Consider the following 22,707-nt stretch of genomic DNA (forward strand, 5'->3'; position numbering starts at 1 on the left):
CTGGTAACAAGTTAAAGTCTCACACTCCTTTCTCACATGTGGACCTTCAGTTTCTTCAAAATAAACTGGCAAAAATCCTCTTCACTTGAACAGTTTTGTAAGTGTTGGCTGCTTACAAAAGATTTACTCCACAGCTTTTACTCACTAGTAGTTTTCCTGCTTCTTCCTCTGATCCTCTACATGTTACCTAAGTGCTTATTCTCAAGGCCTGGTGCTTCTAAAAGGGTGTGGGTTACCCGAGATGCAGGCTACACTCATGAAAATACAATGTATGCTATATAGGAGCATTGAATCATAAAGTTAGTTTGGAAAGCTTGTGTTTGGGGCCAGAAAGACAATCTTGTAAGGCAAGTAAATCAGGTAAGTAGAGGAGAAATCTTTAAATACAGGTTGAAATTGAGAACTTATCGTCAAAGGGCATTGTCACCATTTTTGTCTCTGAGACAAGGATATAATCCAGAACATTTTCTGAAAAATGTATCTGAGAAATTTGACAAGCCACTGGCAAGAACATTAGAAATGCTATGCTGCTCTAGTTCAGTGTTTCTAAAATAGGTAGTCAGGTTTTGTTCCTGCTTAGACTTGCTGTGATTGAAAAGGAATCCTGAATCCTGTCAACCAAATGATGGAGACATTAATTTTCCTTCCTATCCTGTAAGGCCTCATAAATAGCTAATATTTATGCTGCTACATCTGTTTTTATGTAATATTTATGTTTATAATACTGTTTGTGACAAGTGTATACTAAATTAGTGAACTAGTTTAAGCTAGAACTGAATATTTCAATAACTAAACAACAGGTAACTGAATTCAACATGCTATACAACTTAAAAAAATTAACAGTGGAGAGAAAACTGGAATTAAAAATATGCCACAAAGTTAGTATTTTTGTGCTATTATAACCACTTACAATTAGGTTATATGAAAGACCTGTTTAGGTAGAACAGACTTTGTAATATCTTAATTTTCATTATCTTGACCACAGAAAAGTTAAAAAGACCTGAAAAGATTTCACAGAAAATTTTACACTCCAGCATAGTGCTATCTGAAAATCAATGAGTTTACCATTCTAGATTGAGGTATACACACAAATTTTCTGCTGTTTTAATTACTATTTTCTATAGATAACACTTTATCTGTGACTCTAAACCAAATTTTAAAAGGTTCATTAATTATTAGTAAGAATTTTTTACAGAGAGGCTAAATTAATTGCTCAAAGTGGTTACACAAATGAAAAAATAGCTTCACTCCCCACACTGAAAAATTTAGATTGGATTTTGTAGTTTGCCTTGTCAGCATCCAGGTTTATTTTCTGAAATACTAACAATTGTTGAAAACATCCTGGTACAAGTTGTTGATATTAGAAATAGGCAGGAACTGAGACATTTTAGGAAATAAAAGATCTTCCAGTATGGATTGTTTTGTTACCAGTATGATTATTAACATCAGATACCAACATATCCTGTCTGAACCTTACCAGTTCAGACCTTCCTTTTGACTTTCTTCAGAGGTACCTTGATGTTATACTCCATCCCGTCCTACTGTCTCTCTTATGATTGTTTAAGTGTTCTCTTCACAACATTGATAATTATTAGCTCATCTTTATAGGCAGTAAAATGTCTTTTTCTAGAGAAATCTGTAAGCATTTTTCTATACTAGTATTGCCCTGAGTAGGACCAGATGACATGGTGGTGCCATCTCCATCCTGTCTATACTGTAGCCTCCACTGTTAGAAACACCAATGGAGTTGCATTAGTGGATAGAAAACAAACAAATAAACAAAAATCCCATACAGACATTTCTGTAAGGTTGTGGCATGTATTTGCTGGAATTTCTGCATACAATTTAATTTGGCTTTATACCTTGACTGATACAAGTGGTCGGATGTCAGCTACTGCAGAATAATCCTGTCCACCTCCTTACTTGGGGAACACATCTGTTTTAACACATTTTTTCTAATGCCCTACTTAGTTCACACAGTCATTTCTGCTTCTAATCCAAAGTTGCTGTCTTCATTTTTACAATTTACCATAGTCTTGCATTTGAGAAAGAGCATTTCAAAAGACAGCTAGATACCTTCCATTAAAAAAAGTACAGGTAAAATTAATGTTCCACAGTCTCGTCACTGAAGTAAATGATTTTTGGAACCACAGTTTTAGACATCAGATTTCCAGATTTGAAACAGACAGGTTTAACAGAGCAAAAAATAAAAGTGAAAAACTAAGGTGTGTAGGAGGTAAGTTAAAAAAAATGGTAAAACAACAGCATTAAAAAAGTGGTTAGTGTTGAGCAAATAAGTGATTTTTCCATCTTTTAAGTATGTGTGCCACCTGCTGCTAACTTTCGGCTTGTGCCAGGATCTAGCTGACATTTTAATTTATATTTAGTAAAATGTAAGAAAAGGCGTTCTTTATATTAAGAATGAGGGAGAGCTGGATCCAGGAAGATCATATATAATAGAAAAATTAGGAGCTGAGATATACCAAGATTGGTTCAAAAGATTTGTGAATATGATTTGCCTCTAAAGCCACTTCACACTTCCCTCTCTACCAGTATTTATCCATATGTCATATGTCCATTATTTGTATGGTTTAGTATTGTTTCTACCAATTTCCCTCCAGTGAACATCAGACTTTCTAGGCTGTACTTCCTATACAGGGCAAATTGTTAATAACAATAATTTTATTTTATGATTATTTTGTTGTGATATGGGAATTATGGGAGTTTTATGAGGTGAAAAAAGAAAAATTATTTGGAATTTTATCTAGAAATAAAGCAAGCAACATCATTTCAATTAAAGTACTGAAAATAATGTCTTTACACAAAATTTTACAGAAATGCACTGTGAACCAAGCCTTAGTCAACAGCATTTAGTGGCAAACTTGCTAATCAACATGATATTTAAAATTGTGGTTATGTATCATAACAGATAACAATACTGCTACTCAGGACTAAAAACTAGTTTATGCTCTTCTGCAATGTGATTTAAGTCCATTTTTAAAAGTAGCAAATGTGAATGACACTTTCTTAATGTATTTTTACAAATTCCATAAATACAACTATGAATTAATTATTCTCATACCTGCCTATTCTGTTTTACATCTGTCTGACTATTTGCGTGAAGGAACAACCTCCCTATCATGTTTGTCTCTTAAGCAGACTCAGCACATGCCATTGCGCATGTAATAAGTTTTTAAATCAATTAATAGAATCTGATAATCTGTTCATTACACAGTGTCTTCAATGTTAAACACACACATATTCTTCATTTCCATTTTGAATCAAATCACTTATTTATTAGTACTTTTGGGTAGCCTTGACATACTAAATTTTTCCATTAAAAAAGAAGAAATGGATTACGCTTCAAAAAGAGGTGTCTGTAAAATAACTGTCTGGTAGCTTCTTGCCTACCTCAAACTGTGACACATCTCTGAAGTATTGCTGAACTAGCTACTGGAGAAAGGACATACGCTGTTTCAGACCCAGGCACTGGGCACTGTGTCTGTACAACAGGCACTTTACACTGTCTGTTGTACAGTGTAAAGCTTGGAATTTTCTTCCCAACAGCATTTTGGCTTGGGCACTTTCAAGTATCTGGGAGCTATATAATATCAGATTTCTAATTAGAAACCTTTGGCTTTGTGAATGAGAGTCATATTCATGCTACAGTGATTCACTCGTGTCTGATTTTCAACCCTTTATGTGCCTTACAGTCTTTTTACGTGCGCTTCCCCTCCGTCCTTCCAGTGCTTCTTCCCGCTGGTGGCGCTATCAACTTCTCAACTCCTGGGATCTGGCTCATTCACCCATTTAATCTCAACTAATCTCCAGTTTTCTAGGCTGAAGTATGGAATCTGTTTTCTGATCGTCGTTCTTCATTGTTAAAAAATCTCATGAGTTTGTATGAAAGAGAATATACGTCTTGTTGTTTATAATAGTTACTTGTTAGTACTGAATGCCAGCCCACTTTACTGACAAATTTGAGTCAGAAAACAATCCCCTCACCCAAAATAGCTTACAGTTTAGATAAGCAGCCAAGAGAAGAAGGACAGAAGGAGAAAGAATGGGAAAGTAAAACAACAGAGCAGTTCAGTTCAATCCTTATCTTGTTATGCTGTTCGTTTCCTATTTTTTTTCTTTTTTTTTCTTTTTTCTTTTTTTTTTTTTTGTCTTAGAAGTTTAAAAATGCAAAGTATTTTGTTTTCTTACTAGTTAGTGAACATTTCACTGTGAGGGGATTTGACATCTCTGGGCCTTTAAGGCCCACATAAGGATATTGAAGAGGAAAAAAACCCTCTTTATTTTTCTATATAGAGAATTTAAAAGATTTGTGTAGCAAAGGAAAAGCAAATGTACTTAGTAAGTTGTTATTTTTATTTTGGAGAGCTAATCTATAGGTGTTATTACCCCAGACAAGTCTTATTTCTAGAGACTATTATAGTGTTCAAACTTGGGAGTGGAGCAACAGTTATTTTTAGTGTTCACTATGAGATTTCCATTTTTTCAAGGAAACATGCTCTTTCAAATAAACTTTTTTAGGATTCATGTACACTCCTAAATTGTGTCAGTTTCTGCTAATATAATTTAGACAAGATGATCGACAATGGATCTATCTGATAATAGAAAGTGTCACAAGAAAGGGTTAAAACAATTTACAATTGTCTTAAAGCAGTCATTTAGAGTCTGTGCTATGCCCCACATGGATAAGACCGCAGATACTAGGTCCATGGCCAGGACATATGCAAAGGTGTTTCTATATAGGGTGGTTTCCATACCATGACTCTTCTGTAATGGCATCAAAATGATGAAGAAGACTTCCCCCAAAGAAATCTCAGGGAAGGTTAATGGTGCAAATACTGCCTGCTCTCCAGCAAAGATGAATCATTCAGTGGGAATAGTACAGCCTCAGCTGGAGCAAAGCAGCTTAATCTGCATACTGCAAGGCTGCAGTGATCAACAGCACTCAGAATTTGGAAAAAAGTGGTGTGTCTTTTTACCCAGGAAAAAGCTTATTTGGAAATTGTATTGCTATGTTCTAGAAGCTACTATGGACAGTGTGATAGCTCTCTGGTCTGATCAACAAAAGAGCTTGCTAAATGATAACATACTGCTTTGATTTCTATTTCACTGTCTAAGTGTATATCCTGCTAGAGAATCTTATGGATTGAAATCTGGATTTTCAGAGAAATTGCTTGCTTACAATTCTGCAATCATTTCATTTTCCTAGGGTTCCGTATGACTCTGAGTAACTATTGCTTCAGACATAACAGATGTACTGTGCTATTATTACCAAATCATATTATTTGCCTCCTAGAATGCACATAAATGATTCATTGAAAAAGACATAAAAATAAATACATTAAAATGAACAATACATTAAAATAATATTCAAATGAAGGTGTCATTTCCACAAAAGATACATTCTAAATTATATTAGTTAAATATCTTGCTAAAACAGTAATTAAAGGAATCCTCAAAAAGAAACAATAGGATTAGAAGGTTTTCTTATTGGGCTGTAAATGATCTTAAGGGAGGTTAAATTAAAGTGTAAGGAGATTTTTTAAATTGTACCAGCCAGTCCATTCATTGTTGCTGATATAAGTTAAAGTTACAGGTCTATAAAATAACTTCAAAATATTTTTTTCCAAATGTAGCAGTGTCATAATAATAATAAAAATAATAATAATAAAAGCCACTGCCTGTCTTCTAGAGGTTTTACTACTAGCACATGTCCTGCTCCACTGTATTACATTTGTATAGGAAGGCTCATTTCAGTCTTCACCCCAGCAACATTCACTGTCTCTTCTGCCCCTCAAGTATCTGCTCCTTTCAGGCAGCAACCATTTTGCTTTCGTTCCTCTTGTCCCTGTGATTGATACAAAGTTTTGTGACAAAAACAGTGAAATAATTTGTTTCACAACGCTTTTCCAAATCTTTTCCCGTGATACTTATGATGACTACACTGTGCTCATTTTTAGCAACAGTTATATATACAATTTTGCATAACTTTCTTGTGTAGCTGCTACTATGTTGCCCCTTCCCTTGCACCCACTTTATCTATTTAAGTTCCCTGTATTTGAAGGCGGTACTGTAATCTTTTCAAAACAGGTAGTGTCTTTATTTTTGCTCCTTATTTAGGGCCATGATCAAGACTGTTAGGTGGTAGGTAACCCAGATAATAATAGTAAACAAGAAAAGAGACACCTTCTTGGTTTCAGTAATTTATACGCTGTAGAAAAGTGACATATTTAAAAGTAACCCTTGGTAAACCTTACCAGGTTTTATTTCCCCTCCTCACCTGCCGATTTTCTCAATGTCCACAACGTCCTTTGAGGTGGTGTTTCTTTAAAAAATTGCTTTCTGCAACATTGTTCTTTCATTAGGCCATGGTATTGGTTCAATATTCACTTAGCATCATCAAATTAATTAAAGATGCACCTTCATTAGTTTTTTTAGGGTTTTTTTTAGTGCTTTGAAGTTATTTCAGCATGGAAAGTACTATGGAAATGAAGATGGCATGTTTTCTTTCTGTTACTGGAGTGTCATCCCAGTATGCCTGCACTGACATCATTGGGATTGTGGGATGGGAAACAAAATCCCTTGAAGATGAATGGTGGAATCAATGTCATGACAAATGAAGTTATGAAAAGTAATTACTCTGCATGCTAGATAAGGGCTTTCCAAAGGTACAAATACTAGTATTTTTTAATATAGTGAAAGGATTCCATCTATTAGCTGCTTGAAAATGTTACTTCTTAGATATAAGTTCAAAACAGGAGAAGATTATTTTCAATTCAGTAGGAAGAAGCAGAAATCTATCCCCTGTTTTTAGAAAAGAAGAAAAGAATCATTCCATCTTCACTAATAGCATATTATTCACAAAGCTGCAGGCTATTTTAGAGTGTTGGAATATTACAGACTGCATAGTGGGCTTTAAAATGGAAAGTCAACCCGGCCTTAATTGCAGGAACATTCCGTGCATTATTATAATAACAATGTGCTCTGTGATTCTCTTTCCAGTCATTAAATCTGTCAGTCTATGGCAGGTGAGAGGTGCATTTATAATAATATATAACTTTTATTTAGCACCTCTAAACCAGAAGGTATTTTTCTTGTTACCTATAGACAAGAATAAATTCAGTGGCCATGAATGTGATCACCTTTGGGGTGAAATGTGACAATGTAACCAAATGAAATAATGCTTCTGAACTATCTTTAATATGAGAATAAAGATGATAGCAGCATGCATCAAAAACTGCAGGAATAATTTTGGTAGAAGCGATTTTACTACTCAGGATACAATTTGGTGAAATCACAAAAAGAAGGTGTCACTCCATTTTTAATGATAGGGTTTGCTTTAAGTGCAAATGAAACCTTGATGTCAAAGAAAAACATTATCTGCAGCGGATATATTCCTGACAGTTTTCCAATCCAAAGGCTGGACAGTTTGACCTAATGTTGCTCGTCATGTAATCTCGTAATAAAGGTAAAAGTGTGAGAGTGAAAACATCTTTTTAGTTCCCACTGATTTGTAACAAATACATAAATTTTCACTTGCAGTGATGGGAGATTCACTTGATACCTCCACATTTCATCAGAGAGATCTAAATATATGCTCTATGTACATAACCATTCCAGTCAGTACGGTTTATCATTGTTTAATCCCAGTTGCTTTTTCTGGTTGCTATATTATGAAGGTTTTTGCTAATAAGTATTTCAGTAATTAAGGTTCTGATCTCTCATACCTGTACTCTCACTCATCTGTGACCATATATTAGTGATACTTTTGAAACATCAAGTCCCACTAAAGTTCTGTCATTCAGCATCTCCGTTGTGTCCATTTGCTTATTTATCCTCTGGACTACAACTTAGATCTGTGGATTCCTATTGCCTCCACTTCTGCTGCAGTCCTTATTCATTCCATGACGATTTCCTATTGGCAACCTTGCAGTTCTTCCTTTAAAACAATCCTTATAAAAAGCCCTTCCTAAATTTGGGGAAACAAACTACCTGGGGAGACTGACCATATTACTTTATTTAATTGTCTTATATTTTTGTAGAGTACTATTTTATTTTAATCTATATAACAATCCCATCCCCCAGCCCAATTTTTTTTCCCATCTCTTATTTTCATTTCCTCATCTGCTCTGATCTTATCCTCTTCTCAGTGATTCTTGCACCTAGGAGAGAGGAGATGACACAGTGCTTTGTCCCCCAGGAAACTGAATCTTTGGATCTCACTTTAAAGCCTTCTGTTTGTTTTTGGCTGTTCCTTACTGTTTCATAACATTATACATACTATGAATATTAAAAAACAGCAGGAAGTAGATGAAGAGTATATTGTATTACAAAGTGGCATTCAATGCTTGGACACATAGAAAGATTCCCTTATCTGTTCAAAAAATCATATTTTTTTTATTGGACATCCAGTGCCAACACTGATAACGTCTGATGCAAATGCCTTGTCTAATGAAGCCCTGATATTTCCTGTGTCTCCTGTCTTTTTCTTTATCAATAATGTAATTTTACTGTGGTTATTTTATTATATATCATAAGGAGATTACTGCAAAGAAGTTTTGAATGTTTTGTTTGAAACATTTTTTTTGTTTGAAAGGATTAATATTTTTTTTACCATCTTTTTCTGAGAAATTGATTTCTTCAGGTCCACCTTCTGAAGAGAGAAATGTCCTTTTTGGTTTTAAAGACAATAATATTTTACTCAAGAAAGTATGATGTCTCAAATATAGGTTAAAAGCAGAATCCCTTTCTTGTGTTAATCACTTATCTGGGGAAAGACCCAAAAACAAGGGTGGAGTAACGTCACCTGCAACACTTCACGTCTCCATAGCAGTTTGAAGATTCCTCTTAAATTACTGCTTACTGGTTTTGTTGCAGGCCAGTCCCATTCCTTCCTACCCTCCCACACTGGGAAATACTGTACACAAATACAACAGAACAATGGTCTTCATTCTTATAGCAGTAACAGCAGGGTAACAAGGGGGACTGAGGTAACGAAGAATTATGCACGTGAGAAGCACTATCAGTTAGGGCCTGGAAAAAGCAAAAATACAGAAAATAATAATCATGTTTATCTTCATATAAATATGGGTTTGCCTCATTAAAATTAATAAGTTAATTTTCAGTCTGTAAGTTTAGGTGTCTTCCCTGATTACCCAACTTTTCCACTGGTAACATACTTAAGTGAAAAATACCAAATGATTTAATGAAGTTCAGGTAAATATCGTGACAGATCATTATCTTTGAACTAAAACTCCGTGACAGCTTCTGATCTCTGTCATGCTAACCAGAATCACTAAAATTCCATGAACTTCAATGGTGTAAATTAGGGCCCTAAGAACACATTTAGGATGCAAATGTTGATTATGAATGTGGCTTTGTGTTTAACTCCACTGAAATCTTGCATGTTCTTCTTAACTGGATGTTTATTCAAGTAGAATGTTATAGACCATCACATATTTTGAGTGGCAGCTGTTCTCATGTGGTAGGATGTTTCTCTTAGAAGTTCTAAGACAAGAAGGATAAGAAGTTTTAACTTGATGTAATTTTAATATAAATCTTACTACATATTGCATTGTGTTCACTAGCTTTATTCTGTAAGGTAAAAAAATTACATTAAAAAACTTTTACAGGCAAAATGAATAACTTAAAAATACCTAAATCCTTTGAAATAATGTTGAGAAGTGGATTGATTACCTTTCTGTTTATATTTACAATTATCAAAATCTCCCATACAAAATAATGGTGTTTCTGAAGGTTCTGTAGCTGAGCCTGTAATTCAGTGAGGGAAATCATTATCAAGAATAAAATCATTCTATTTGGCAGCTGCATGAAAATTTTGAAGGTTGTTAATAAGTGTTTCTTCTTGTATTTAATGATGCAAGCAATAAAAAGATCTTCACCTTGAGAACTGAAAGGAGAAATTATCATGGGACACTCACATGCTGAAATTTTGAACACAATAAATCCTAGCACCAGAGCAGAGCATTAGCTTTCTAATTGGACAAGATTAGGTAGAGTTCAGTGTTGAAGCTCCTGATTGTGGTTGAGAAAGTCATGTAATCTGCCTTAAATTGAAATTACTGAAGAGATTTAAAGAGAAGGTGCCATATCTGTGCACAGAATGTAATTATATATATTCTCAAATCAATAGCAGAGTAATTGCTGATACCAATAGAAACAGAACTGAGTCAATAGTTTGTGAACAGCAAAATTTGTTCATAGATTATTTTTTTATATATGTAGCCAGCACATGCATTTACAAAGAAATGAAACTTGTGGGAAGTATGGTGGTGGATCAGTAAAAAGTTATCTTTGAGCTAGGGTCAAAGACATGTTAAACAAAATAAAAATATTTTAGTCATTTTCTGATGTTCTGCATTAAAAAAAGTATGACAGTTCTCTTTCAAAGTTCGAAGAAAGAGCCTAATTTTTATTCAGTGTACATCTTGTATTTCTAGGCAGAAGAAAAATACAGTGCAGGTTACAATAGTACTAAACTGAAGTGGTAGAAGAGTAATGTGGTATCAGTCATAGCTATGAAAAGAATAGTGTAACTTCTCAATATCAGTTATTCTCTTGGAAAAACATTGGGATGATGAAGTATTGTGCTTTTGGGAAGGAAAACAGTGTTCTTTGGGGGATTGACTGAAATATTTTGTATTTATACTTTTTGCTGTAGAGAGACACACGTTGATTTAATCTGAGCAGTTTTACAAATTACTAGGCAAGCTGTATGAGAAAACTAAAACATACACTTTATGATTGGTTGCTTAAGAATGATACTTTTACCTTAGTAGCTTTTATATTGAATAAGTTGATTCACCACGTAGCAGCAGATATAACATATAATCTGGTAAAGACCATATTTTAAATTGAAGCATTGGAAAGTTAAGGGACTTCTGGGTGTATTTACAACACAAATCCTGCAGATAGATATGCAGTCAAGCAAAAGGAGACCCCAAATTAATCAGATACACTTTTCTGTTACTGCTCCCCAACATGCCTTATTTATGCAAGCATATTTGCAAAGTGAGTATCGTGTATTATTTCCTTTCTTTTGATTTATTCTGGCCACAGAACAGCACCCTTTCATCATTCTTCCCCTTATTATAATTGCATCTTTACCAATTATTGTCCAAGCTAAATCCTACTAACTTGAAAAACAGCAGACAGTTTTTCTAAGCGCTCTTCTGTGGGTGCAGAACTCCATTCCACTCATCCTCAGACATCATCTCAGTAATGTCTCTTTCATCTTCATTGATAAAGAGGCAAATATTGGACATTTCATAAACAGCAGAAAACCTACACCAGCAGTGAGAAATAGGTTGCAAAAATTAGATGTGATGGAAATTATGCTGATCTCCTTCTGCCCAATTCTGAAAAAAAGTCCACCTTGAGCTGCACTGCATAATTTTGATGGTCTATGTTTGGAATGATAACCAACTTCTGTGACAACAAACTTCTGTGCTTTGCTTGCTTAGGTTTGTTTGCTTACTTAGATTTGCTTGATTATTATTTCCTTAAGGTTTGCTTATAACCTTATGATAGGTTATATTTAGGAGTGGGACCATTTGACACATTGAAGAGAGGCAGTGTGTTAACTATATGTGATAAGGAGGAGTTAATTACTAGGATTATAGCAATAAACTGTGACAATAAGATTCCCTTTTGCTTTTGTTCACCTGAGAATTACATCAAATATCTGACTATTGCATATGTTGAGATGGCTTATAGCTATCGTAGTGAATCATCCTTTCATTTGGGAGAAAGAAAATGAAAATGGAAAGACTGTAAGTAACCGTCACCTCCTGTTTTTAAAATATTTACCATTTGTACTTGCTGTTTGCCAAATACAGCTTTTTGGAGCAGCAGTTGTTGCACAGAAATCAATACAGGCCTTTTATTTTACAGCTACTGAGAAGTTCCAAGCTAACATTTTTCCTCCAAAACAGCAAAGCAAAATGTTTGAGAGGGCCAGAAACTACTGCTAAAGTGGAATATTTTGAAACTGTCATTTTGGTTTCCTGTCCATAATTCTTCTCATCCTGGTTCTTACATGGTGTTATATTACCTTTTTCTTTTCTCTGCCTTGTTTCTCGCCTTTCCTGCAGGTACTACTGTAGACAGTGTTTGCATGCATTGGTATGTGATTTGTTATTATGACCCCGCTGAGAACAATTGAGAATTGGTACATGGCTGTCCCAGTCAGGAATCAGGATGTGGCCTTGTATACCCAGTGTGTGTAATTGTGTTTTTAGAGTGGTTAATCAGAGCCTGTGGTTTGCGCTAGAAGTGTCATAGATGTATTCTGGTATCATGAAATAGGGTTACATATGAGAACAGTGCTTGTAAAGCTTCTACAGCCTGGGCCTTCACCATTTACTTTGAAGATTCAAAATACATTTCTCTCATAAATTGTTGTTAATTACTATTCAATCTACATGTACATCCACATATAGAGCATCCAACATATGTGTACATGTTCACTCAGTCTCATGAGAACTTGGGCTGAGGTTTTGCCAGATCTCTTTTTTACATCTGCAAAATTTCTTGGGTGGTATCTTTAAACCTGTTTCTAAGAAAATTACTGACTTGCACAAGGAGGAATGAATCTTCTGTACAAGCCTCTTACAGTGTCTTTTGTTGTGACTGAAAAGAAATATTTTGGATGTTCTAAGAGAAAAAAGAAATCTTTATTAACATTTTCAAGCCACGGGTGTGAAAATTAACCTCCAAAAATAATATTTAACAATATATGCAGCACATACTCAATTCCTAGGATCAAGCAAAGTTGTGTCTAAATGCACATAGTGATATTTGGGATTATTTGGCTGATTGGGCTCTGTAGTGTAACAGCACTTTGTTGTTTATTGGTCTGTATATTCCCATATTTCAGACTTAAGGAATTTATTCAACATCACTTCCATTTTCATAAATTCTGTTGATGATCCTTGTAGGTTTCTTGTCATTGGACAAGAAGACACATCTTGTCATCAGAGGCAGCAAATACTCTAAACTCCATAGACAGCTTACAGGTTTTTAAGATATTTAAAAAATTATAGCAAGTATTTCCAGAATTAATTGCCTGGACAAAGGCACTTATTTTTCCAAAGAAGATAGACAAACAAAATTGAATAGCATTAGTAAATGTAGATGACTTGCTGAAGTAAGGCTTTAGAAGTGAAAAATGTATCACTTTTTACATACTTTTTTTTTTTTGTCAAATACCTCATCAATTAATTTGAAACTTTCCAAAAAGCTCATCTTCAGTATATCATGTTGCTCAGGAAGGAGAGCACCTCAGCAGTGACTTTGAAATACAACATAAAGTTAACACTAAAATAACTACAGTACCACCATGGTATTTGGGAACTAAAAGTATTGTTCTTAAATTATGAGTGTTCTTGCATTTTTATTCTCTTTGATTGTTCTTTCTTAATATTTCCATGCATGATAGTGTTACAAAAATCAGAGAGTGCTGATAGAAGAACTTGCTTGCAAAGTTTGACAGCAAAAATGATTGGCAAACTTTTAAGATTCACTGGTTTGTGATGACAAAAAAGAGGGATGTAGAAGCTGGCTATCCGATTACTATGTATTACACCCATGAAAAAGACAATAGTTAGCCTGCCATGGATCAGATAAAGCCTTCCCTACAGCAATAGGGAATAATTACCCTACAAATAAAAGGCACTTAGAACTGTAATCTAGGCCACTCCAAGCAAGACTGGCCTCCCATATTTAAGGAGAATTACCTAAATAGGGGAAAATTGGGATGTTTCTAACCATTAAGGAAATGAAGTTTCATGGCAGCTTTCTAACAGTAGAAACGGTAGTGAGCCACCTGTCTCTTTCGAAAGTGGACAATATGTATTAATACTGAATTTGAAATCATACTTTTAAATTAATCACCATTTCTTTAATGCCTAGACTGTGGTTGTGGTCTTTGTAAAGCTGTCATTTTTCTGTAGATGTCCCTGAGATGTACCCAGCCATTTTCAGTACTGAAGCTTTATTCTTCTTAAGCAGTTATTGATGTAAATTGTTAGAACTCAACAGGAATCCATGCACTTATGCATCTCTGAGACTTGTACAAGTACAAAAGAAATCTCTTTCAAAGAATACATCTGAAATGGGGACAAAGGCAGTTTCAAAGTTGTTACATGACAAATTCAAATAACTAACCAAATTATCTTTGAATTTCACTGTAACAACTTTGAAAGATTCTGCCTTTGTCATGCATTCCAATGGGAGAAGCATTCCAGGAGTCCCATGTGCTCCATTAGTCTGTCAAAATGGCACTATCCTATTTTATTGCTAATTACTCTTTTTTGTTACACGGTAGTGAAGACACTTTGCATGTGGTTTTTAAGTGATTTACTCTTCCTTGTAATTAGCGTGATTAAAATATACTTTATGTTATGTCACTGTTTCTTTTAAAGAATGAAATTTGTGTTGGGGGGAGAAGCAGGTCATAAAATAATGACAACCTGCTTTGATAGGATTGTCCCTTTAGTGAATTCCTATGGTATCAAAAGGCCAATAATTTTTCTTTGTTCAGAATTCACGCTGTAAAAAGGCAATCTACATTTAAATAGTATACTGTAAGTTATTTGAGAAGTTATAAGAATGCTTATGAGATATAGACTTTATTATCATTCTCTTAGAAAACGCAGCTTACTAAGACAACACAGGAAACTTCTTGGCATTCTCAGCCAGTTTACATGGGTAGGTGTTTTCCCGTGAATGACTCATTTTTCTCTATTGGAACTCATTCACTGATACTAAAGATCAATGAAGGTATCTGTTAGGTAATTGCACTCTTTGTCGTTTATTGTTACCTTTATACATTTTTCATCACTCTGCATGTGCTATATACAAGACATTTATTTTCTCCCTCCTACTTCCCCTTTTGCAGTAAGGTACTATGCTTAATTTCAGACAAGATATTACTAAAAAAAATAATTTTATCATGCTCCTACAGAAAACCTATTAAAGATATCTGTACTTGGCTTTTAGACTAAGATTTCCAGACATTGATAACCTCTGACTCAGTTACACTGTAGTGCAGACAATCTATGAACTTTTAGTTGATATTACATTTGTTGACACTTATACTGTCAGAGCAGGATCTGGCAGTGTAGTGGAAGGAGATATGTCAGAGTTACTGAGTTACCAAGTGACTGGAAGGCATTTTGCCACAAAGAAAATGTGAATGTATATCTAAGGAAAGAACTGATCCTGTTTTGGAGGACTATTCCTGTATCTGCCAATAATTTCTGAGGAGACCTTGAGATTGTCACTCGGGGTGACATCTGAAATACTTGTGCGAGTTTCTTATTAAGATCCTAAGAATTAAATTGCTTCTTGGCTAGACAAACCTAGATGGAGACCAGAAGCTAGCAAATGCTTGTTTTCCGTTGCTCTGCTCATTACTCACGTGGTCCTCAGCAAATTTGTCTCCTTGCCTAATACAGTCCTCCAACAGTAACTCTGTAGGCCTTGTGGGTTGCTAGACGTCCAGGTCCTCATGTTCTTACCACTTCTCCACATCTGCAGGCCACATCTTCCAGAGGGGTCTGTAAAAGGCTGTGCCTAGCAGTCCCCAAACCCGTTATTTTTAACCTGCATCTGTGAGAAGTTATAGTGCTGGCACAACGTAGTACAATCTATGAGACCTGATGTGTGATTCATGTTTGTGTGGACAGTGCCTAGATAGATGTTTCTAGTGCTGGGAAAACTCCCAGGCAATAATATGAAGATACTGGGTTGAAGCCGGGCATCTTCACATAAACTGACAAATATCAAGTTCAGGAAACTCAAGGCTGTATTCTGTCTATAAAGAAGACAAGAACTCAAATTACCTGCCAGTTCCTTGGTAAGTTGTATGAGTTATTCAGCAAAGAGATGAACTTGAACTTCTGACAGTCCGAAGCCCTGTGCTTTTGTGACAGAGTGTCACAGGTAGCTGACACCAAGGAAACCAAGGACATTAGGGAAGGACTCTCATTGCCAAACCACCAGAGTCCACATTGTCATCTTTTTCATTGTCAGAGGGAGTGGTTAGTCTAGAGTAAGTCTCTGATCTGCCAGGAGCCTAGATTTCATGTGTTTTTTTAAACTTCACTTGCGGCATTCCAAATGCAATCCTATTCAAGAGAGAGGATCCTGGCAACTGTCTTGTGCAGCAGGTAACTGTAGACCAGTCAGGACGGTCCAAGGAGAGTAGAGCACAAGACTTTAAGTCCAGTCAGATCACCTGCTACAATCTGTTGGTCTCAACTATCAAATTTATTTTCAAGAACAGGATCTGAAGTAGCTGAAAGTTCTCAATCTGTTCAGCATTCATAACTAAGCTGTAAAGATGCAGCAAGGAAAAGCCAGTGTGGTATCTCACAGAGGAGGTCTCACAAAGGAAGTTAGAAGCTATTTGTTTTCAATTAAATATATAGATGAGCTGAAATCAGTTCCATTAAGAGATACAGAAGGAAGTTTACCAATAGTATTTTGAGAACTAGCTCTACCTGGTGAAGCACAGAGAGCCTCATGTCTGTTTCTGGAAATCTTAGGGCTAAATATGTGTAGCTGAAGCACCAGTGCAGAGAAGAATTTAGTGGCTGTAGGAATCAGCAATATGGATTATCTAACCAGGACATGTCTAAGGTACCCTCATACTTGATGTGCTACAGTAGTGACAAATTTGCATGTACTCAAGGGTGCTGGCTGCTCATGGTTCCCAGCCAAATGGTATAAGCAAACATAAGTAGCAATAACCTCATAAAGAAGGTAGCTGTTGACTTCTCTTGCTGTTATGTCTTACAATAATTAAATTACTTGATATTTTAAAACCCTTAAGGTTTTTGAAAGAAGATGGCTTCTCAAAATGGAAATGCATACAGACACAATGAATTGAAAACTGCCTTTTCAGAAATGCTGAAGAGGATGAAATCTTACAAAAAAGTTTCCTGTGAGACTTAGGTATTAATGTAAAAGTACAGTATGTAGGAAGGATAGACATTAATTTGGAAATAACAAGTACTCGCAAGGATAGTAAAAATTCTGTTTCACAAATAAAATCCTGTGAGCTATAAAAAATGAGGAATTCATCTAATTAAAACAGAACATGGAGAAAGATGATTGGATACAAGGACAAATATTTTTCATTAAGAGATTACAACACAAGTCAGCGGTGTCAGGCAAGAGGGTTGTTGTGTTCGCTTTCTAATTAGAGGCAAATGCACAAAACTACCTACTTTTCTTCACAGTTTTCCAAGAATTGCAGAGTCATTGTTACTGAGCTATAGGACAAAACTCCAATAAGCCTGCAGCAATGAAGTCTTGGTTGGATTTCTTGATAGATGTACAAAGTTTGACTGAAGACTTGTTTGTGACTCCAGAAATAAACTAACTGAAACTGAGGTAGGTGGTTTAAATTGACATAAGCTAGCATTGCCAAAGCAAAGTTGTCCTGCTCTTCTAATTCACTGCTGCTATCAGCCTCTTGTCCATTCTAGAACAGGTGTTCATGCCGTCAGTGAACCCTATCCACCAGTGAACTAACATTACTTTTTGTCTAAACTAGTTTTGCCAGGTGCTTCACTTTGTGGCTGGGAAAGTACTTGTGCCAGGACAAAGAAAATGTTGCAGAGGTGGGAAAAAAGAGAAGGTAAGGCTCTGGCTTAGCAACATTGCTGAATTATTTGACCTAAGACATACCTGAAGTTATAGTCTCCATTTCTAGACAGGCACCCAACCACAAAAAATAAGCAGAGATGAGATTACAGTTGCCCAGGATGAAAAGTGTTGTTTTATAAAGTAGCACAAAGACACCTGCATCTCAAAGGGATTTTACACGACTTCAATGGAGAAATCCCACACTTTTGAGTGGAAAGGCTGGGACAGTTAAGTAGAAGCATACGGTGTTACCCCAGTATTACGCAACAGACCTAGAACCTGCCTAGTTGCCCTGTACAGGATGCAAAAAATAGGCTTTAAGGACTGGATGACTTTAATAAACCAGCATACATTACAGATGGTATCTTGTATCGACAAGGATTCTAATAGGATGTAAAAAGAATTAAGAATTACATGACTTTTACATAGCACCAAGAAATGAATTACATAATTTTCATGTGGTGGCAAGAAATGAACACTCCTTTGTGTTTGCCAAGATAGTGAGATTGCTATTAATCGAATATGCTGCCAGGTTACTGGACAATCATTATGATAAAACCAGATAAGCTAAGAATTACTGTGGACCAAAGTAAGGTCATTAAATATGAGCATTACATCATGATAATTGCTCAGGGAGAGATTTTCAGCTATCCATGCAAGCAAAAAGTTTTGGCAGCATCAGTTATATTAAAAAAAAACTCAGAAAGACTGCACATCTCTTTTCTGTTTTTCTGTTTATGTGGCTTTCCTTCGGTATTGCCAGAGTAGCAAGGCACACTGACCTGGGTGTTTCACGGGTGAAAATAAATATCAGTAAGTTCTTTATATGTGATGAACATGATGACAATGGTGGGCTCTGTAATGCTCTGTTAAGTATGAAAGAAAAGAACTTGTCAATGAAGAGGGACAAATGCCAAACAGGACTGAATGATATTAATCTGAGACGTGCTTAGTAACAAAGGCACAGGGAAAGGTGAAATGTATTGTACATGTGGAAAATGAGAGATTATTAAAGCTTCATGATACCTATTAACTTATTTCAGTTAATTCATCCTTTATTTGCTGAAACGAAATTTTCTCTCAAAATTCCTTCAACTGTGTAATAAGTAACTAAAGGTGATTTGCTGATCAAACAAGTTAAGCAAGAGGAACGAACCCATTGTGGCAGTCTTGAGAACTCCCTGTTTAACCAGAAGAGACATGTCCACAATGTTATCTTGCCACACCAACATGGGAACTCCTGTTTGACAAAAAGCTTAACCACAATGTTATCAGAATGTATTATTTTGAGCTGATTCTGTGAACGACATTTTATCTAAACTACCTCAAGCAAGAAGCTACAGAGGGGCGTACCGAAGATGTCGAAACTGACCTCCATGAAGATAAAAAGAGCTGCTCAGCTTGCTTGAATTTGTGAGCCTTTGGTGGAGCTGCGACTCCCCGGCCGCCCAGCGCTGCTTTTGCCTTCCTACCTCAATAAATGTTTATTGAATCTATTTTGGACTCGATTTATTTTAAATTCAGCTGTAAAAAATTTGGTGCCGTGACTCGGATCCAGACAGCCAACTAGGAATTCAACTCTGGGAGGGCGCCCCATCTTCGGATGGTCCCGGAGGATATTCCGACTTAGCTCACCTGGATTTTCCCAACTAAGATAAGAAAGCAAAAAGAAAAGAGAAAGGAGATACTGCAGCTCCCTGTAATTTTTGTGCACGAAGAGCCGGACGAAGACTCGGGAGTGAGTAAGTATATTGCGGTTCCGTTCGGTCGGGGATTGGGTACCCAGGTGCGAGTGACTGAGATGTCCACTGGGCTTAGTAGCCCACCGGACAAAGTGAGTGTGGACCTCCTAATAGTGCGGTTCCCATTGTCCGCGAGGGCGTGGGCCACGAATGGAGGGAAGTGAGTGAATTTTGAGTGAAAGAAGGCACTTTCGGAAGGTGGGACAGAAGAAAAGTAGGACTTCTGGTTCCATGCAGGAGATACGGGGTGGGGGTGGGCTCCCCGATATACCCCAAGATAGCCCGTTAGGTCTAATGATTCGATATTGGGGTAGTTCCCCTTCTCGAAAAGGGAAGTCCAAGGAGAAATTGGTCTATTATTGTATGGAGGTATGGGGAAGAAAACAGATAAGAAAAGATTTATATTGGCCAATTCATGGACCCTTAGAGGACTGGATATGCCAACAATTAAACATATATGTTAACAAGAAACGACCATTTAATAAGGAGGAGAGTGAATATGCCTTTTTATGGATCCTGGGCACGGCTCAGGCCGCTAATTTGTTACCATTAAAAGAAAAGAAAAATGATAGAAAGAAAAGGTGGGATGTAGACGAACCTCCAGATCTCCCCCACCCTATGTCCCCCCTCCGCAAGGTCCTGAGCAAGATCTCCCTCCAACAGCCCCCACAGAACCTGGGGAAGAGGCTCCTCCTTCTAATCAAAGAATAACTAGAAGTCAAACTAGAGAAAGGAGGGAGGAAAATTTATTGTATCCCTTAAGGGAGACTGCTATGGGGGGACCACAACCCGGAGTTGGATTTGTATCTGTACCCCTCAGCTCCGGGGATGTGAGGGAACTTAAGAAATAAATGGGACACTTGTTAGAGGACCCATTAGGGGTAGCAGAACGTTTTGATCAATTCCTCAGGCCTAACATTTATACTTGGGACGAGATGGAGTCTATTTTAAAGATCTTGTTCACAAACGAAGAACGAGGAATGATCAGAACGGCAGGCATGAGGCACTGGGACCAGAGGCATCAGCATGGTCCCGCTGGAGATGTAAAATGGCCCTTACAGCGGCCCAATTGGGACAATCAAGACCCCGCACATAGAAATAACATGATTGATCTCCGGGATATGATAATTCAGGGGATTAGAGATTCTGTACCCAGAGGGCAAAATATTAATAAGGCCTTTAATGAACAACAAAAGAAAGATGAAACCCCCACCGAATGGCTGGAAAGATTGAGAAAAAGTTTACAGCTATATTCTGGGTTAGACCCCGATAGCCAAGTGGGTCAAGCCCTGCTGAAAACTCAATTTGTAGCTAAATCTTGGATAGATATAAGGAAAAAGTTAGAGAAAATAGAAGACTGGCAGGAAAGGGGGTTAGATGAATTATTACGAGAAGCTCAGAAGGTGTATGTGAGAAGGGAAGAAGAGAATCAGAAGAAACAAGCCAGAATCCTGATGGCAGCTGTAAGGGAAGGACAAAATCAGGGCAGGAGAGGAGAAAGTCCCCGGAAGGGCCCAGTAGAACCGAGAAGAAGAAGATTTAGTTCGCAGGACATAGAATGTTTTTATTGTCGCAAGAAGAGACATCTACAGAGAAATTGTCTGAAAAGAATGCAGGATGAGGAGATTTTTAAGGAAGATTAGGGGGGTCAGGGGCTCTATTTGCTGGGGACCCCTAAGGTTACCAAGCCCTTGATAAAATTGAAATTGGGTCCTCAGCATGAAGTGTTCAAGTTCCTTGTGGACTCGGGTGCCGAAAGATCAACAGTCCAAAAGTTACCATCTGGATGTGCTGAATCAAAGGATAAACTCCAAGTAATTGGTGCAAAGGGGGAACCTTTTAAGGTGCCCTTGATAAGGAATGTAACAATAGAAGCCCCAAATAAATATGGAGTGGGAACATTTTTATTGGTCCCAGAAGCTGAGTATAACCTCTTGGGACGAGACCTGATGGTGGAATTAGGAATCAATTTGGAAGTAGAGCAAGAGAAATTAAAAGTAAGATTATGCTTATTAACTGCGGAAGATGAAGCCAAGATTAATCCAGAAACTTGGTATAGCCCAGGGTCGGTGGGAAAATTAAATTTCAAACCGATCACGGTCTCCATAAAAGACCCAGACCAGCCAATTAGGATAAAACAGTATCCCATCTCTAGAGAGGGGAGAGAAGCGTTGCAGCCAGTAATTGAGAGACTTTTGGCCCAAGGGCTTTTGGAACCCTGTATGTCTCCCCACAATACTCCCATATTGCCCGTAAAGAAGCCGGATAGGTCCTATCTTTTAGTACAAGATCTGAGGGCCGTAAATGAACGAACCATTACCCGGTTCCCTGTGGTGGCTAACCTGCACACTATACTTAATCAGTTAAGTCCAGATTATAAATGGTATAGTGTTATAGATTTAAAAGATGCTTTTTGGGCTTGTCCCTTAGAAGGAAAATGTAGGGACTATTTTGCTTTCGAGTGGGAGAACCCCAAGACGCATAGAAAACAACAATTACGGTGGACCGTTTTGCCCCAGGGATTTACAGAGTCTCCAAACTTGTTTGGACAAGCTCTGGAAGTTACTGGAATCCTATGAATTAAGTCAGGGACTAATTCTAATACAATACATGGATGATTTATTGATCGCTGGAAAAACTCAAGAAGGAGTCAGAAATGAGAGCATCAAATTATTGAACTTTTTAGGCGTCAAGGGATTAAAGGTTTCTAAGTCCAAATTACAGTTTACTGAAGAAGAGGTAAAATATTTGGGGCATTGGCTCATAAAGGGACACAAGAAATTAGATCCCGAAAGAGTAAAAGGAATTTTGTCTCTAACAGCGCTCACTAATAAAAGACAGATAAGACAGTTATTGGGATTATTAGGGTATTGTCGACAGTGGATAGAAAATTACAGCAGTAAAGTAAAATTCTTGTACGAAAAATTAACTAAAAACGGGTGGTAAAATGGTCCCCTGAAGATGAGAATCGTTGGGAAAATATAAAAAGAGGTCTGGTAGAAGCACCTGTCCTCAGTTTACCCGATATCTGCAAACCCTTTCAACTCTTTATCAATGTAGATAACGGGACAGCTTATGGGGTTCTGACCCAAGGATGGGCAGGGCAGAGAAAGCCTGTAGGATATTATTCTAAAATACTGGATCCTGTAAGCCGCGGGTGGCCCACCTGCTTGCAAGCAATAGTGGCCACTGCATTAGTAGTAGAAGAAGTTGGAAAAGTCACCTTAGGAGGTGAACTAAAAGAATACACCCCCCATAACATTCGAGGAGT

The sequence above is a fragment of the Chroicocephalus ridibundus genome, chromosome Z (assembly GCF_963924245.1).
Source record: "Chroicocephalus ridibundus chromosome Z, bChrRid1.1, whole genome shotgun sequence".
In the NCBI taxonomy this organism is placed as follows: domain Eukaryota; kingdom Metazoa; phylum Chordata; class Aves; order Charadriiformes; family Laridae; genus Chroicocephalus; species Chroicocephalus ridibundus.